This window comes from Macrobrachium rosenbergii, chromosome 31 (assembly GCF_040412425.1).
Source record: "Macrobrachium rosenbergii isolate ZJJX-2024 chromosome 31, ASM4041242v1, whole genome shotgun sequence".
Classification (NCBI taxonomy): domain Eukaryota; kingdom Metazoa; phylum Arthropoda; class Malacostraca; order Decapoda; family Palaemonidae; genus Macrobrachium; species Macrobrachium rosenbergii.
The window spans coordinates 30,120,384-30,137,883 of NC_089771.1; the positions used below are offsets into that span (position 1 = coordinate 30,120,384).

At 37.5% G+C, this 17,500-nt stretch overlaps 2 protein-coding genes across 4 annotated transcripts in view; one reads left to right on the plus strand and one right to left on the minus strand.

Moving 5' to 3' along the window:
* Positions 1 to 8,871, minus strand: part of LOC136855508 (pyrokinin-1 receptor-like) — a 43,922-nt gene extending 35,051 nt beyond the window's left edge. For 2 of the 3 annotated variants that reach the window (XM_067132613.1, XM_067132611.1), the window contains exon 1: positions 8,537 to 8,662. The gene's annotated coding sequence lies outside the window, so the exon portion shown is untranslated. Of the gene's footprint in view, positions 1 to 8,536 lie in introns of all 3 variants that reach the window. The other variant, XM_067132614.1, reaches the window with a different exon arrangement.
* The window catches only part of LOC136855316 (uncharacterized), a 612,714-nt gene that overhangs the window by 127,038 nt on the left and 468,176 nt on the right, over positions 1 to 17,500 (plus strand). The gene's annotated exons all lie outside the window — the stretch shown is intronic.

Sequence of the window (17,500 nt, forward strand, 5' to 3'; positions counted from 1 at the left end):
CTTGATTTCAGAAAAAGGAAATTCACAGGAATCTCACGAAGATGTGAAATTTAACCTTGAATTCAGGAAAAAGAAATTCACAGGAATCTCATGAAGATGTGGAATTTAACGTTGATATCAGGCAAAGGAAATTGATGTGGGTGATTATCCTGTGTGTAATATATAACAGCGTAAGTTGCTTTAGTAAGAGGCTCATCGTTGCATTTGAAGATTCTTTTGAGTGAAGTAAATCATCGTTGCCTTTCAAGATTTATGCGGGAATACGAATCTTATTAATGACACCTGTAATGAGTAGGATTTTGCAGAAGCTGAATGGTGAGTGTTAGATGTAATTACTTTGCAATTTGTTTGAATTCAGAGCAGCCTGTCATCAAACAGCCGTTTACCTCCTGAGTTAATTGAGTCTTTCATTTGACCTACAAGGTCAGAAGTTGCAAGCATCTTGAACCCTTGCCATTTCCCAACTCTCCAGGTAATCTTCTTAAATTTAGAGGCTTTTTAGTTTTCTGTGAAAGGAAACCTTTTCCGAATTTGTCTGTCCGGCCGCACTTTGTTCTGTCCGCACTTTTTTTCTAACCGCACTTTTACTGTATGTCCTCAGATCTTAAAAACTAATGAGGCTAGAGGGCTGCAAGTTGGTATGCTGATCATCCACCCTCCAGTCATCAAACACACCAAATTGCAGCTCTCTAGTCTCAGTAGTTTTTATTTTAAGTAAGGTTACAGTTAGCCATATTCGTGTTTCTGGCAACTATAGGATAGGCCACCACCAGGTCTTGGTTAGCTTTCAGGCCGCGGCTCATACAGCATTAGTATGAGACCTCACTGAAAGATAGATCTTGTTTTCGGTGGCCTTGATTATACGGTGCAAAGGTCTGTACAGAAAACTCGATTGCGCCGAAGAAACTATGGCGCATTTTTTAGTTTTTTTTTTATGCCTAAGGAAAGAATCAAATCATCATAGATCCTTGTTTCCCAAAGGTGCCAGCTAGTCGTTCTCCCAGCCAGCAGATCTCCAATTGTCCTCTACACCAGCTTTGCTCATTACCAGTTTGTTTTCTACCAGCTGTTCAAAATATCAGCTTTCCTATCTACCAGCTATCTAGTCTATCAGTTTTTCTTACCAGCTAGCAATTCACACCTAGCTCTCCACTTGACTAGGCCCCTGTACAAATTAGCCATTCTACAAGGTGTCCACTTTATCAGATGAGCTCTTACTAGCTATCCTCATCACCAGCCACTTACTCTGCCAGCCATTTGGATTACTAGCCTTCCTGTACAAGCTGTCCATCCTACCAGCCATGTGCCTGTGCCAGCTAGCTAGCTTATCCTCACCACTACTGTTAGCCATTAATAGGCCCCTCATCTCACCATCCTACCAGCCTATTTTTTTCCTCTCTTAGATTTTTTTCTGTTAGATTTCATTTCTCATCTCTCATCCACAAGCTGTCCATCCTACCAGCTCGCCTGTGTGCTAGTTTTCCTCTCTACTAGCTATCCTAGCTATCACCACCATATCTCTTAGACCAGTTGAGGTATCTCTACCAGTTGAGATATATCCAGATTGCAACAGATTGTTCTCATATACACATACACATACATAAATGTCACACACACCAAAATAAAGTGTATTGACATCAATCTGTAAAAGTGACGATTAGATCTCGTCAACTCCAGCCAGAAGCCGAAATCTCCTCCTCCTCTGTAATGGCCCTCGACTGCAATATTCCATCAGGAAATTACCCTCGTTCGCAACGATTTTCCCCCTCGCTGAAGCGTCTCGAAAATACCTTCCCCAGAAGCAGTTCTTTTTGAAATTGAAGTCACTGGAAATGTCATCCTCTGTAAATATCAGCCCTCTGTAACGCGCCTTTTCCGAAGTAAAACTTTTCTTATATATTCTATTCCTTTCGACAGGTTATGGAAGATGTCCACTTAAGAATATATTGCTCTTGAAGTCTTATCACTGTGAATAGCCTCTTCCTGTTAGTTCTCCCTCCCGGGTGTAACCATCTTTTGGAAATTAGAATCATTTCCTGTAATAAGTTTAACCCCTTTTTAGTTATCTGTAAAGAAAACTCGTTGAGGTGGCTATTTGTCTGTCCGTCCGTTTCAGGTCAAACGCTGAAATAGGAGGGCTGCAACTGGCATGTTGATCATCCACCTCCAATCATCAAACATAGCAAATTGCAGCCCTCTAGCCTCAGTAGTTTTTACTTAAGGTGAAAGTTAGCCGTGATCGTGCGTCTGGGTAGCTATAGGTACCAACAACACAGGCCACCACCGAGCCGTGGGTGAAAGTTTCATGGGCCGCGGCTCAGAGTTTCATGGGCCGTGGCAGAGAGTTTCAAGGGCCTAGGCTTAGAGTTTCATACAGCATTATACACCGTACAGAAAACTCGATTGCGCCGAAGAAACTTGGGCGCATTTTTCACTCGTTTGGAATGAACCCTTCCGTGAAATTCCCCGACTCAGAAGCACTTATGTGTCCTGAAGCGTCGCTCTTTTAAAAAACCCGTATCGCGAAAGGGTATCTCTCATGAAGCACCCTTCCACTTGTACAACTCTTCACGCAGCAACCTGGTCTTTGAAATGATATAAGTCACTCTCCCCGCGGAATAACCTTTCCAAAACAGGCAGCTCCTCTTTCGACTTACATACCTCCGCTGAAATCAACCCCGCTGAAATCATACCTCCCCTGAAATCAACCCCTTCTCTGGAATGCCTTTCTGTGTGAAGTACTACTGCCTCCGCTAAAATAACTTCCTTTGAAATAAATATCCAGGGGGGAAAATAGATCTCGGGTCTCTGATGCAGATCAGAAAAAGCCTTCTCCCTAATGGCTCTGTTTCCCCTGCTACAGTTCCCTTGATAGAGAGAACATTTGTTTTTCTCAGAAAGATTTGGGGGTTTTTATCCAGCTCCCCTCTTCCACGGTGAAGGGAATAATGTAAGGAAACGATAGAAGGAATAAGGCTCCAGTATGTTATACTTTCTACGGAGAATTAACTAAAAGTGAATTTTGACATATTTGGTGTGCCGGTATTCTTGAAATTCTCTCAGACCAGTAAGTCAGCTTAGCGAAAGTTTCTGTAGGTCTTTGTATGTCAGAGTAGAATTTGAACGTATTTGGTCGCGTTCTACTTTTTTTTTATTTGGTAAATAGGTCAGGTTTCATGTTTATTAATTTAATTTTAGTAGATTTTGTAATTTTTGCATTTTTTTATCATGGAGTTTTTTGTCATTTCTGCACCACAGTGGAGTTTTTCACAGACTTTCAGATTTTTTGGCTGTAAGTGCAGTCGGATTTTAGTGACTTAATTTTTGCATTTAATTTATATTTTTTCGTAAAGTAGTGTCTTTCATGTTTAATGTTAGGAGGCGTAAGGGTTTGAATTAGATTTGTATTTGAGTTTGTTGTGATTGCTGAGCATTACAGGAATTACAGAATCACAAGCTTTGAAATGGAATTTGTGAGTTTTCTGTTACTGAAGTGGTTTGTCTATAATTAAGCAAGTTTAAAAGTTCTGATTTTGATCAGAGTCACGAGGACTTTGAGCAGTAAAAATTTATGTATAAATTTATATACTGTAGTGAAAATATCGAGTTAAAAGGTATTTGTGGTAAGTTATTTTGAAAGGATATTCTCCTTTTTGTGACTCCTGGTTAACATTATCCCTTCGCTATGGTGTGGCAATTGTACCCGTGATCACACAATTCATGAGGCTCCTATTTAATCCTGCTGCATTAGGGGGGGCAGGTAGGGGTCTGGGACCCCTCGCTTCATCATCCCTCGCATAGATATATATTGCTGAGTAAAAGTCCGTGACGTAGAATATGTGGAGGCTTCTGAATTATGCAAGAGATAACGACGAGTTTCGTGCTGCTTTCATAAAGCGCCTGTTTCATACGCGTATTCTTCGTTGAACTGTGAGGGGCTGCCAGATACCGTCGAGCATTTTTCTTTTACCCTTTGCATTTTGATATACGTTTCTCTGAACGTTTATCGAGCCTGTTTGAAATTGTTATGTAATAGGGCGGCATTTGTGTCCTTAAAATTCAGTTTTTGGCCATCGTAAAGTGAAAGATCGAGTGCTTGGTCGTTTGCTTTAAGGCATTTTGCAAGCAAATTACATACAATGGCAGGGACTTATTATATAGCTTATATTTTTGATACATGCTACGATAAAGCTAAGAATACAGTTTATAATTAAAGTTACAGTTTATATATACTGTACAAAATCCACGAAGGAAAGAGAAGAAATGAAAGTGTTGCGAGTCTTTCTTGAGACCGCCGTGGGGTTCGCTATGAAAGGACGACATCGGTATCCTGCAGCACTCATTGTTCTCTTTCCTGATTTGTTTTATATATATTCGTCACGTTCCATATTTTCAGTGATTCTTATATATATATATATATATATATATATATATATATATATATATATATATATATATATATATATATATATATATATATATATATATATATACAGTGTATATACACATACATACTTACATACCCAGCTAGTATTTTGGGATGAGACTGCTAGCCCCATACCTTTATATATCTATATATCTATAATGTTTAGTGAAATAAAATTTCTCCTTAACACTATATCTGCTCTCAGAAAGGACTCAGTCATCAGAAACCTCACAATATTGGATAAAATCTTACTAATTCTATCTGCATTTATTTCCACCCAGAACTAGGTAGGGCGCTGATCGCAAGGTAATGACCCTTACAGGTATTTGATTGCCGTGTGAAGAGACCCCATTAATGGGCAGAAGCGCCATTTCCCGGAATTCATTTCCTCGGTGCCAAAGACACCCCCCCTTTTTTTTTGTCACTTCCACGGCAGATTAATTGGTCTGTTATTGATTGTCTTTCTCGGGAGGTAATTGAAAGTTTAACGAAGTCGGAGGTGTTTTCATCAGTCGAGCGGGAAACATACTACTTTTTTTTTTCTATTTCTTTTTTTTTTTTTTTTTTTTCAGAGAGAGGCAATGTCCTTTATTTTTAGATTCTTTTATCTTCGTAGGTTATTTTGAGGTCGTCTCGTACCAGTATTGAATTGGTGGGATTATTATAATCTTTTTTTTTATCTTTATTTCTAATTTTTTAAAATTTTAGTAGTTTATTTTGAGATCATCTCATATCAGTACTGAATGGGTGGAACTGTTTTTTTTTTTTGTCTTAAGCTGTGACTGTGAAGAAAACTATTTGTTTTCTATCCATTCTGGAACCTTAAGCAATGCCTACAGTGCTCCACATGAGGTGCACTGACGGTACTATCCCCTACTGGGTTCTTTTTATTTTGAGGGCTATCTACTCCATAACCTTTCTCCCAGGCAGTCACTCCCCCCCTTGGAGTAGCTGCTAATTTTCTGGAGAGGACTTTTCCCCTTGTTCGTACTCACTTGGTTCTTGAATAAAATGTCTGACATGGTCTGTCGTTTTGAGTTTCCGTATAAGATTATCAGCGTTGTGTCTCACTGCAACTCAAGTAATATTTTCTTTATCTCCTTCGCTACACCAGTCTTAGTTTTCCGTAACAGAAAACTATTGTTCTGTCTGCACTTTTTCTGTCCGCCCTCAGATCTTAAAAACCACTGAGGCTAGAGGGCTGCAAATTGGTATGTTGATCATCCACACTCCAGTCATCAAACACACCAAATTGTAGCCCTCTAGCCTCAGTAGTTTTTATTTTATTTAAGGTTAAAGTTGGGCATAATCGTGTTTCTGGCAGCGATATAGGATAGGCCACCATTGGGCCGTGGTTAAATTTTCATGGGCCGCGGCTCATACAGCATTATACCGAGACCACTGAAAAATAGATCTATTTTCGGTGGCCTCGATTATACGCTGTACAGAAAACTCTATTGCGCCGAAGAAGCTTCGGCAAATTTTTTACTTGTTTTTTCTCTCTCTCTCATTTCTGCCTCCTTACTAGTTTTTACTATTCCTCCTTCATTACCCTCTCTTATTATCCCTTTGATTCCATTGTGGAATTTTACCCTCTTATCTACTCATTCCCCTTCCATGTCTTTGCCTTTGACATATTTTCGTCCACTTTTTCCTTATACATTTTCACTTCCTTCGTATCCAACTCAAGTCTTAATTATATTAATTACACAGCCACATTTTCACCCCTTTCCTCAACTCCACTTCAAAAAAATGATGATTAGTTTGACGATCATTCGCTCTCCTCTGCATTTCATCCTTCATCCTGCTATTTCATCTTTTCTCCACTAATATATAATGTAATATTCTCTTTTCTCCCAATTACCCTAATCCTCGTTGTGGAGCAGCCACAAAAACCCCATGCGGTGCACTGTAGGCATTACTTGTCTTTTTGTATGTGCCTGGCCTCAGCTGCAACCCCTTTCGTTCCTCTTACTCTACCTCCTTTCATATTCTCTTTCTTCCATCTTACTTTCCACCTTCTCCTAACAATTGATTCATAGTGTAACTGCTGTGAGGTTTTCCTCCTGTTACACCTTTCAAACTTTTTATTGTCAATTTCCGTCTCAGCGCTGAGACCTAAATTCTGTAATCAGCTCATTTCAGTTCATTCCAATTACCCTAATGAGTACCATTCGTTTGAAACACTGGATATCTATTTCCAACAATTAAGTCTCTTTTCAGTATCGTTTTCTCAAGACTTTCCATTTGTTATTTGTTCCAGCCACTCCTTACTTGTAGTTCCTCATTGGGCGGGTCGCTATCGTACTCGGTTACCACTCTGCTGGGCCCGCGTTCGATTCTCCGACAGGCCAATGAAGAATTAGAGGACTCTGGTGATAGACATTCATTTCTCGCTGTAATGTGGTTCGTATTCCACAATAAGCTGTAAATGCCGTCGCTAGGTAACCAGTGGGTTCTTAGCCACGTAAAATAAGTCTAATCCTTCGGCCAGCTCTCTAGAGAGCTGTTAATCGCCTGCTAGTGGTCTGCTCAACTAAGGCATACTTAACTCCTTACTTGTGAATAGGGCTGTCTCTAGGTGTCACCGACCTTTGCATTTAAATCACCTAGCACAACAACGCTTTTACATGTTCTGCAAGACTGTCTATAAGATTCACTAAAAAATAAACAGCACTGGAATATACGTAATCACTTAGTCTTAATTTCTTCCATAGTACATACTTTGGTAAGATCATTTAAATAACTCACCGAGAAACACATTATTTTGAACTCGTTAATGTCTACGTTGCTTTGTTTTGACCAAAAAAAAAAAAAAAAAACAGGAATGGATGAACAGATTTTGATCAAATTGGGTGAAAACATTCACATACTCCTTCCGGATAACGAATGTATCTTAGATGCCGATGACATATTTGATGAAGAACGTATGATGGATAATAACGAATATTTGGTGGACTCTCTGTGGCGAAAATAATCGTCATACCGTGGACGGCTACCGAGAGCTAATTACCGTTAGGAGGTCAATCAGAGACTCTTTACCGAAACCTTTCATCGGATCTTACGTAATCCTGCACCCAAAAAAAAAAAAAAAAAAAAATAAAATAACAGTAGACAGACTTATAAGCAATCCTAATAGGCAATCAGGAGTCCTTTGGAAAATCGGACCGCCAGTACGCAAAGCCATTTTTTCTTTTTTTTACAGCGGGAGTTATCATCGATCGCGTGTTAAGCAGGATTCCTGAAGATTCCTAGACACCCGATTCCTGCGCTGTATCACTCGGAAAGTCGCCTCGCACCATTTTGGCCTTTTAATATTCATAACTTTTTCGGTGTGAGGGAACGCCGCCTTGCATATTTAAAAGGCGCCGCTGCAATATACCCGCCCGTTGTTCGGGAAATGGGCTGGGTGTGTTTTTCCCGGTGTGGGGAAATGAATGACGGTGGGTTTAGCCGTAATGGGATACAGGTTTTTATTGGGCTGGGTGTGTTTTTCCCGGTGTGGGGAAATGAATATAGAGAGTTTGACCGTGATGGGGTAAAGGTTCGTTTTCATCCGCTAATTTTTGTTTTTCTTATGAGGAGTCCATTGGAACGGCAGCCCTTTGTCTAGGACTAGCTGGGAGAAGTGGAAAAGATTGGGAGAGCGAAGAGCCGAGGGCTTAACTCCACGAAGTTCCTGGTTAGAGGCGCGTCTTATCTCGAGAGAAATTTGGTTATAGATTCAGGGGAAGAAAAGGGAGGTAGGGATAAGTTCAATTTTGACAGCGTTTTTTAAGGGAAAGTGAAATTGGAGGCGTTTGCGTATTCGTCTAATCTTTCTTCGCGTTTGAAAAGTTTCAAGTTTTCTGTAAAAGCAAAACTATTGAGATGGTTGTTAGTCTGTCCGTCCGCGCTTTTTCTGTCCGCCCTCAGATCTTGGAAACTACCGAGGCTAGAGGGCTGCAAGTTGTTATGTTGATCATCCACCCTTCAATCATTAAACATACCAAATTGCAGCTCTTTATATGTATGTATATGTAGTAGAGAGAGAGAGAGAGAGAGAGAGAGAGAGAGAGAGAGAGAGAGAGAGAGAGAGAGAGAGAGAGAGAGAGAATATCATATACTCACTTTGACGAAGGTGTTTTGGCGTTGTTTAGAATGGTAAACTTTCACCAAGGAACTGGAGGCGAGACTCTTAGAAAGCCTGCAGTTTCTTTGACCTTATCGCTTCTGGTATCTGAAAAAAAAAACAAAACAGAGTTTGAGAGAATTGCTATAGAAATTCGAAATCCTAACCTGAGACATTATTTTAACTTTTTCATTTTTTGTGACGTTCTGTTAACAGCGCAAAACGGTGACATGTTTTCACATAAAATATGATATTCAACCTTTTCCCCAAGTCTGACACACGCCAGGCATCCTCTGACAATGACCATGGTATGTTTTTAAATCTCGACACGCCACTGTGTTTCCATGTGTGTATATTATAGAGAGAGAGAGAGAGAGAGAGAGGAGAGAGAGAGAGAGAGAGAGAGAGAGAGAGAGAGAGATATCTACTGGTCACTTTTTACCAGACGCGCATGCAATTTTGATGCCCAGTGTCCCCTTAACTTTTCAATTCTTTCACGCTTATTGGGCACGCTTGTCACCACAGCGTTAATATTGCAAGAAATATTCTAATGTAGAATGTAGTAGCCACAATGCCCTATAACTTCGAATCTTATATATTTTGTTGTTAATATATATATATATATATATATATAATATATATATATATATATATTTATATATATATTTATATATATATATATATATATATATACACTATACTGTATATATATTTATATATATATCCATTCTATCTATTTATCTTTCTATATATATAGAGATATATATATATATATATATATATATATATATATATATATATATATATATATATATTATATGTAGTTAGTGTGTGTGAGATATGAGAGAGAGAGAGAGAGGAGAGAGAGAGAGAGAGAGAGAGAGAGAGAGAGAGAGAGAGAGGCAGTCAATCCAGAAGACGGTACGGACCCATCGACAAAGGCACAATTAATCCACATTGCAAATGAGGCTACTTATCAATTAGGCGACGTCCCATTTACGTCCTAAGAAGCTACCGTGAGCAGAATTCCGTTCCTCGCGTAGGAAACGCTCCCACCCACCCATCTCAACAAGCCAGTGCCCGAAAGCCGTCCCTCCGGGCCACGCTAATATTATAGAGACTTCAAAGCCCAAAATACCGATTGAACCGCGGGGATTCATTCTCCAAATTCTCAAATATTGTTTGCGGAGGGAGTGGGTGTATGCGGTCGTAGAGATGGGGAGGAAATTGCGATTGGAAAACGCCGAGACGAACCGATTTTTTCGTCTCGTCAAGTTCGGCGATTGCGTCGAGATGCGTTGTAACTGATTCACTGCGCAAAAGGGAAATTGAGAACGAAGTTGTTCATGACTGTGGGATTCGAATAACTACGAAGGGGAGATTTACCTTCATGCGAATGTGTAGGACAATTGGAGGGGGAAAAATGGAGATAGTGAGATCGCAAACTTAATACCGGAAACGGAAGTAAGTCCGTTAGATAAACCTTAATATGAACTTTGGTCTTTCCTCCGTAGTGACTTCCCCAAATGGTTTTAACCCGGCAGTACCCACCTTTGCGGCGTGTTTAGTACAAGCCCGGTGGGGATGACCATAAAAACATAAACAAAAGACTATAAATATCATAAAGATAATGACCCTCAAGAAATATCAGCCCAAGATAACGACCCCGAATTTTGTTGGGGGTCACTATCAAGGAAAGATCCATGAATTTAACGAGTCAAAAAATTGAGTATACCTTAGTTTAACCAGACCACTGAGCTGATTAACAGCTCTCCTAGGGCTGGCCCGAAGGATTAGACTTATTTTACGTGGCTGAGAACCAATTGGTTACCTAGAAACGGGACCTACAGCTTATTGTGGAATCCGAACCACAATTCTTCATTGGCCGGCCGGAGACTCGAAGATTGAAACCGTGCGGATGAAGTGTGGCCAATATGAACCTGTGTCAGACCCTTCCAAATTCTTTAGAGGTGTCATTTATAATTATAATTATCATAACATGGTTTGCTTAAGTAACTGAAAGAACAGATATGTGAATAGAGTCATTAATAATAATAATAATAATAATAATAATAATAATAATAATAATAATAATAATAATAAATTGTATTTCAGTTCAATGGCACACACACATAATAATAATAATAATAATAATAATAATAATAATAATAATGACAGATATGTAATAGAAGTGTAATAATAATAATCCAATATAATAATAATAATAATAATAATAATAATAATAATAATAATAAATTGTATTTCAGCTCAATAATAATAATAATAATAATAATAATAATAATAATAATAATAATAATAATAATAATAATAATAAATTGTACTTCAGCTCAAAGTAGAGACAATACACCACCATATTTCATCAACAGACTGAATCCATTGACATGCGAAGACAAATATTAAATAGCAAGTTTTTCTTTTGTATTACTGGCAGCCATTTGCTATTTTATTTTATACTCGGCGAAACTCGTTTTGAAGCTAGAATTTAGTTTTCCGTTTCCTTTTTGCTGTCAGTTTTCAGTGAAAGGAAAAGTAAGAACGCTTATTTTGTGTAGGGAAATTGACCGGGGAGTGAGCTATTGTTCATTGTCATTGTCTTATTACACTGTTTTATTTTATCGTTCAGACCAGATTCGACATGGCTGCCGTTTCTCATTTCCAGGAAATCTGTATAAAATATACATATAAATGTGGTCCATTTCGGTGTGAAGGAATTTCACAAAAGAGAGTCTCTCTCTCCAGTTGTACAAGACACACACACACACATACATATATATATATATATATATATATATATATATATATATATATATTATATGCTATATATATATATATATTATACAGTGTGTGTATATATATGAAAATATATGATATAAAAGTATATGTGTTTTATTTCAGCATAAAAGAATTTCACAAAAAAGAGATTCTCTCTCTCTCTCTCTCTCTCTCTCTCTCTCTCTCTCTCTCTCTCTCCCTCCTCTCCTCCTCCTCCCTCCTCCTCCTCCTCCTCCTCCTCCTCCTCCTCCTCCTCCTCCTCCTCCCTCCTCCTCCCTGTGTATTCAAGTTGCCCATCTATATATAAATATTTCTGATAAAAAAAAAAAAATACGAAGCATCGATAACTCACGTAAGAAGATTTCATTCAGATCCGGATAGTGCGGCAAACGACCCTCCAGAGAAAGAAAGACATATCTCCAACGTTCTTTGTACTATGCCTCTCGCATTGTGGGAGGACCTGCGCTTTGCCCTCTGAATAGGAGGGAAAATAATCGAACCGAAAAAAAAGCAAAACAAATTGGAAATCTGCTACGGTGTACGACGCTGTTTTCATATAGCATCATTATTCTCGATGTTGGTATCTGTGGTAAGCTTTTTCCTTGTTATGTGGGATGTTTGTTATTTAAATTGAGATTGGAAGAGTCAGAGTTTAATTCTAAAGGATAAAATGGGGAATAAAGTTACGATGGTGATTTGGACATATAGTTGGAAGTCAGGTTCCATGAACCATTCTGTTTGTTCTGGGATTTAATTTATAATAGAATTATAATAGAGTTCTTGTAAGTCGAGGCAATCAGTAGATCTACTGGGTAGAAATGCTGACCGGTTTTCTGAGACATCTTCAGGTTAGAAATATATATATATATATATATATATATATATATATAATTAGATAATATATATTATATATATATATATATATATATATATATATATATATATATATATTTATATATATGTATATATATATGAACGAACTGCAGATGTTAGAAGTTGTATTAAGTATAGGTAAAATCATGATTTATACCTTAGATTTATTTTTAATTATTATTTCAGTACAGTTAGTATTTTCGTCTATAATCACACTTCTCTTCCCTCTGTTCCTCTATTTTTTTTTTTTTTTTTGGTACATTTTACTCAGTCAGAAATTAGATTTGCTCAGTGTCGGAATTAAAGCATTATGCAAATCAGCCTCGTGTTTTATTCATGGGAAATTTAAAATTTAATTTGAGTTTTTTTAAAGTATATTACCCAATGATATGGTAATTAATACTTTATTCGTTTTAAATTGAAGTATTTCTCAGTATTTTATTTCTTTCCTAACTGACACACACACGCACACACAACCACACACACACACACACACAAACACACACACACATTTTTATACATTTTTAGTTTTCTGTAAATTAAAAGTATTGTACGGGCTTTGTCTGTCCGTCCGCACCTTTTTTGTCTGCAATTTTTGTGTCCGTCTCAGATCTTAAAAACTACCATAGGCTGAGTGAGGGGCTGCAAAATGGGTATGTTGATCATCCACTCTCCAGTCATCAAACATACCAAATTGCAGCCTCTAGCCTTAGTTTTTATTTGATTTAAGATGTTTTGCTGGCCATAATCGTGCTTTCTGGCAACGATATAGATAGGCCACCACTGTGGGTGTAGAAGTTTCTAGGCCGCGGCTCATACAGCATTATACCGGAGACCACCGAGAGATAGATCTATTTTCGGTGGCCTTGATTATACGGTGTAGCGTCTGTACAGAAAACTCGATTGCGCCGAAGAAACCTCGGCGCATTTTTCTTTTTTTTTTAATTAATTTTTTTTACCAATAATGAGCTGATCATAAGATTCTGAGGTCACACTCTTGAGCTTTTGAAAAAGCCTGAATAGCCCCTGCGTTCGTTAATATAAATCGGTGCGTAATTCCACTCCGAAGAATTCTGGCCCTTGCGACCAGGCTTATTAAGGGTGATTCTACCCTGAAAGAGATGAGATGGGGAGCAGAGCCCCCCCTCCCCCTTCGGCCGTCTTGTGATGCTCCTATAATCATTTCAGTTCCTTTTAATAGACTCTTAATGATATTCTAACTCGATAACGATTGGAGAAGTGGAGACACGTAACAAAGACGAGTTAAAAATGCGCCGCAGTTTCCTCGCTGCATTCGAGTTTTCTGTACGGCCGCGGCCCATGAGACTCAGCCACGGTCCGGAGGTGGCCTGTGTTGTTGGTGCCTGTAAAGCCATAGAATGCGATTATGGGTCACTTTAACTTAAATGAAATAAAGCTATTGATGTTAGAGGGCTGCAATTTGGTATGTTTGATGACTGGAGGGTGGATGATCAACATACCAATTTGCAGCCTCCCAGCCTCTGTTTTTAAGATTTGAGGGTTGACAGAAGCGACAGAAAAGTAGACAGAAAAGTGTAGACAGAAAAAGTGGGACAGAAAAAGTGCAGACAGAAAAAGTGGTGACAGAAAAAGTGTGGATAGAAAAAGTGTTGACAGAAAAAGTAAAGACCAGAAAAAGTGCGGACAGAATAAAGTGCCGGACGGACAGACTAAAGCCAGCTACAGCAATTTTTCTTTTAAAGAAACCTAAAAGTGTTATTTTATACCGACATCTTGCGGTTTCTTAATGACGCCGATGACTTAATGTTACGTTTCCCTAAGCCTCGCAGATGGCGCCTGGGAGGTGTCAAGTCTTCACATACTCGAAAACTCTCGGAGACGAGAAAATCACCGAATCCTCAGGCCTCGTAAATATGTTTAATGGCTGTCTGGAACGAACTCTTTAATGCCCGCCTCGAATAAACTGTTTAATAACAGTCTGGAATGAACTATTTACATATCGAGAAGCCGCTTTCGTGATTATTACGTATAAAAATATTCGGTCTGGGAATATGGAGTTGAGCCGGGTGGACTGGAGATTGGGAGGTGTCTGGAAGATGTTTGGAAAAGAATTTTTATTCCAATATATTGTTCTTCAATTTAAAAAAAGGAGCAATTTAGTCCTCGTTAAGTCTGTTAAAGCTCAGTTTGATGACATCGTTGACTAGGAGTTCTCCTACTTATTATTTTTGGTTGAAGTTTCGTTCTTATGCTTGCAGTCGGTCTCCGAGTTTTTCCGTCTTCTGTTTGTGCCTTCATAATATAAATATACAGTATATATATATATATATATATATATAAAAATATAAATATATATGTATATATATATATATATATATATATATTATGTATATATGTATATATATGTATAAATATATATATATATATATTTATATATATACATATACAACATAAATATATATATTTATATATATATTTATATGTATGTATTTATGTAAGTTATATATATATATATATATATTATTATATATATATATTCATTTATAAATATATAATATTCAAATATATATATATATAAATATATGTGTATATGTGTATGGCATGTATGTATAATGAGAATCGCTGTAAAAAAACATGGAAAAAATTAGAAGACTTCTCGAGGCGATGCAACAAATCATTCAAATCAGCCCTTCGATATAAATATTCATGTCCAATCCAGATATTGTACTTTGAGCGTAAATCAACCCATATGCACCATGGTAGCTGAGTACTGGGTAGGTAACACTTGGCTATGCACGATAGTTTGCTAATTGCGTAGGCGCTGTTTATAAACTTTCTTGTATCAGGGCATAATTATCTATTAGTATCGAATTCCCTTTACCGTCGGCGTATCTTATACCTGAAGGGAGTTTATATAAGTCCTCCTAGCATCTAGGTTCAGCGTAGATTGGCTTATTAATAATTCCCTTTGGGCATGAATTATTCCCAAGATTGAGTGTTTTAATATTTGAACGTTGAAATATGCGTTGGGTAAGGTTTTCCACATTATACATACACATGTTGCCGTATATATATATGTATATAATGTATATATATATATATATATATATGTATATATATATATATATATAATAATGATTATATAATTTATACATATTTACACTGTATATATATATATGTAAATATAAATATATATAAATTATATGTTGATATATTTATGTAGGCATTTATACAGTATGTGTATATATATATATATATATATATATATATATATATGTATATGTATTATATATTGTATGTATCCGTCTATGGATGGTGTATGTATATGAATAATGCAGTCAATCAGATCTCTCATCTTTGACTTCTCCTTAGAAAAACGCCACAACAGTGGGTGTCGCATTTAAACAATTTAGATGCTGATCGCGGTTGAACTCGCCCAGTCAAAAATTAACAGAATAAGGAGTCTCATACACCTACACACAGCGCCATTCAACTCCCTTCCCTTATTTACCAATCTGCTTCGTCAACTATTCATTCGTATATAGACACTTACTATAAGTCAGGCTCCTTCCCTTTTCATTTTTGGTAGCCATTGTTCGGACGCTTCCTCCTGCCGCTTTTGATGTCAGTCACGAGTGCTTTCCTGTGCTTTCTAGCGTCAACAATGCCGACATTATGAATATGAATGTTAACTCTTTCTTGCTTTTCATCCGACAACAATAAGTCCCAAAGTTAACCCTTTCTTTTTTATCCGACGACAAAAAGTCCCAAAGTTGGCCGTTTTTCTCTTTTTATCTGATAACAGCATGCCCCATTCAAGTCTGCTTTTTTCGTTTTCCGTGAAAGAAAACTGTTGTGCCGGCTTTGTCTGTCCGTCCGCACTTTGTTTTGTCCGCATTTTTTCTGTCCGCCCTCAGATCTTAAAAACTACTGAGGTTAGAGGGCTGCAACTTATGTGTTGATCATCCATTCTTCCAATGTCAAACATACCAAATTGCAGCCCTCAGCGTGAAGGTTTTATTTCATTTAAGGTTAAAGTTGGCCATAATCGTGCTTTGGCAACGATATAGATAGTACCACGGGCCGTGGTTAAAATTTCATGGGGCGGGGTTCATACAGCATTAGTACTGGAGGCCACCGAAAGATAGAATCTATTTTAGGTGACCTGGATTACACGCACCAACGGCTGGTACATAGAAAACTCGATTGCGCCTGAGTTAACTTGGCGCATTTTTGCCTGTTCTTTTTTTTTTTTTAAAGCTGTATTTACACTTTAAAGATGGCATGATTAACCCTTCACAAAGAAAGTAGCATAGCGGTAATATCTTTTATGTAAAAGATAGTACCCGTAGTGGTTACGAAGTCTTTTACATAGAGATTATTCATAGGAATTCGTTTAGGGGAAATCTACACCAAAGACTTGTGTGTCCTCTGACAGGTAATAATTATATATGAAGCTTTGGAATGTTGTTGAAATGTTCATTCTTGTAGTGGGTTGACGAGACTCTGTTAATATTTCTAGTGTGACAGTACAGCAAAAATTCTGCTTTATTTTATTCATGATTATATTCATGATTATTGAATATATATATATATATATATATATATATATATATATATATATATATATATATGAGTATATATATATATATATATATATATAGTATATATATATATATATATATATATATATATATATGTATATATAGGTTATATATATTAATATAATCGATAGACTTTTCCTGTTAGTATATGTATGATGCACAAATACATACAACAAATGCAAGCAATAACGCGCGTGCGCTGGGCTAATCCTTGGTTATACCTCATTTAGGATGAGGTTGCTGGCCTATCCCTTCAATACGCAATGCGGTGTTTAGGTCAGCGGAAGAAAGATGAATCTTTCAGGAAACTGGCCCCAACTCTGAGGGATTAAGCCCTGATCTCTGTCTCTTGTCTGTGCGTGTCTGCGCTAGCTCTGTTGAATTAATAACTTCCTATATATTATTATCAAGGATCCATTATCTGACCTGAGAACTGATATCCCCAAAGGCAGCGATCGAAGAGAACCATCGTTTATTTTCTATATTGATACCAAGGATTATAGACAAAAGAATGCCCCTGAGAAGTTAGGAAGCGTGGGAAGTTAAGGATTCAGTATTCCTGGGAAGTTCACGATACAATATTCAAGGGAAGTTCAGGATTCGCGGAGATCTCTTACTGGCACCGTCCTGAAGGTAGGAGAGGACTTCTGGGTCAGCCCAATATGCGATGCTCTGGAGACATATGATAGGGCAGATATGCAAGTGAGGGAG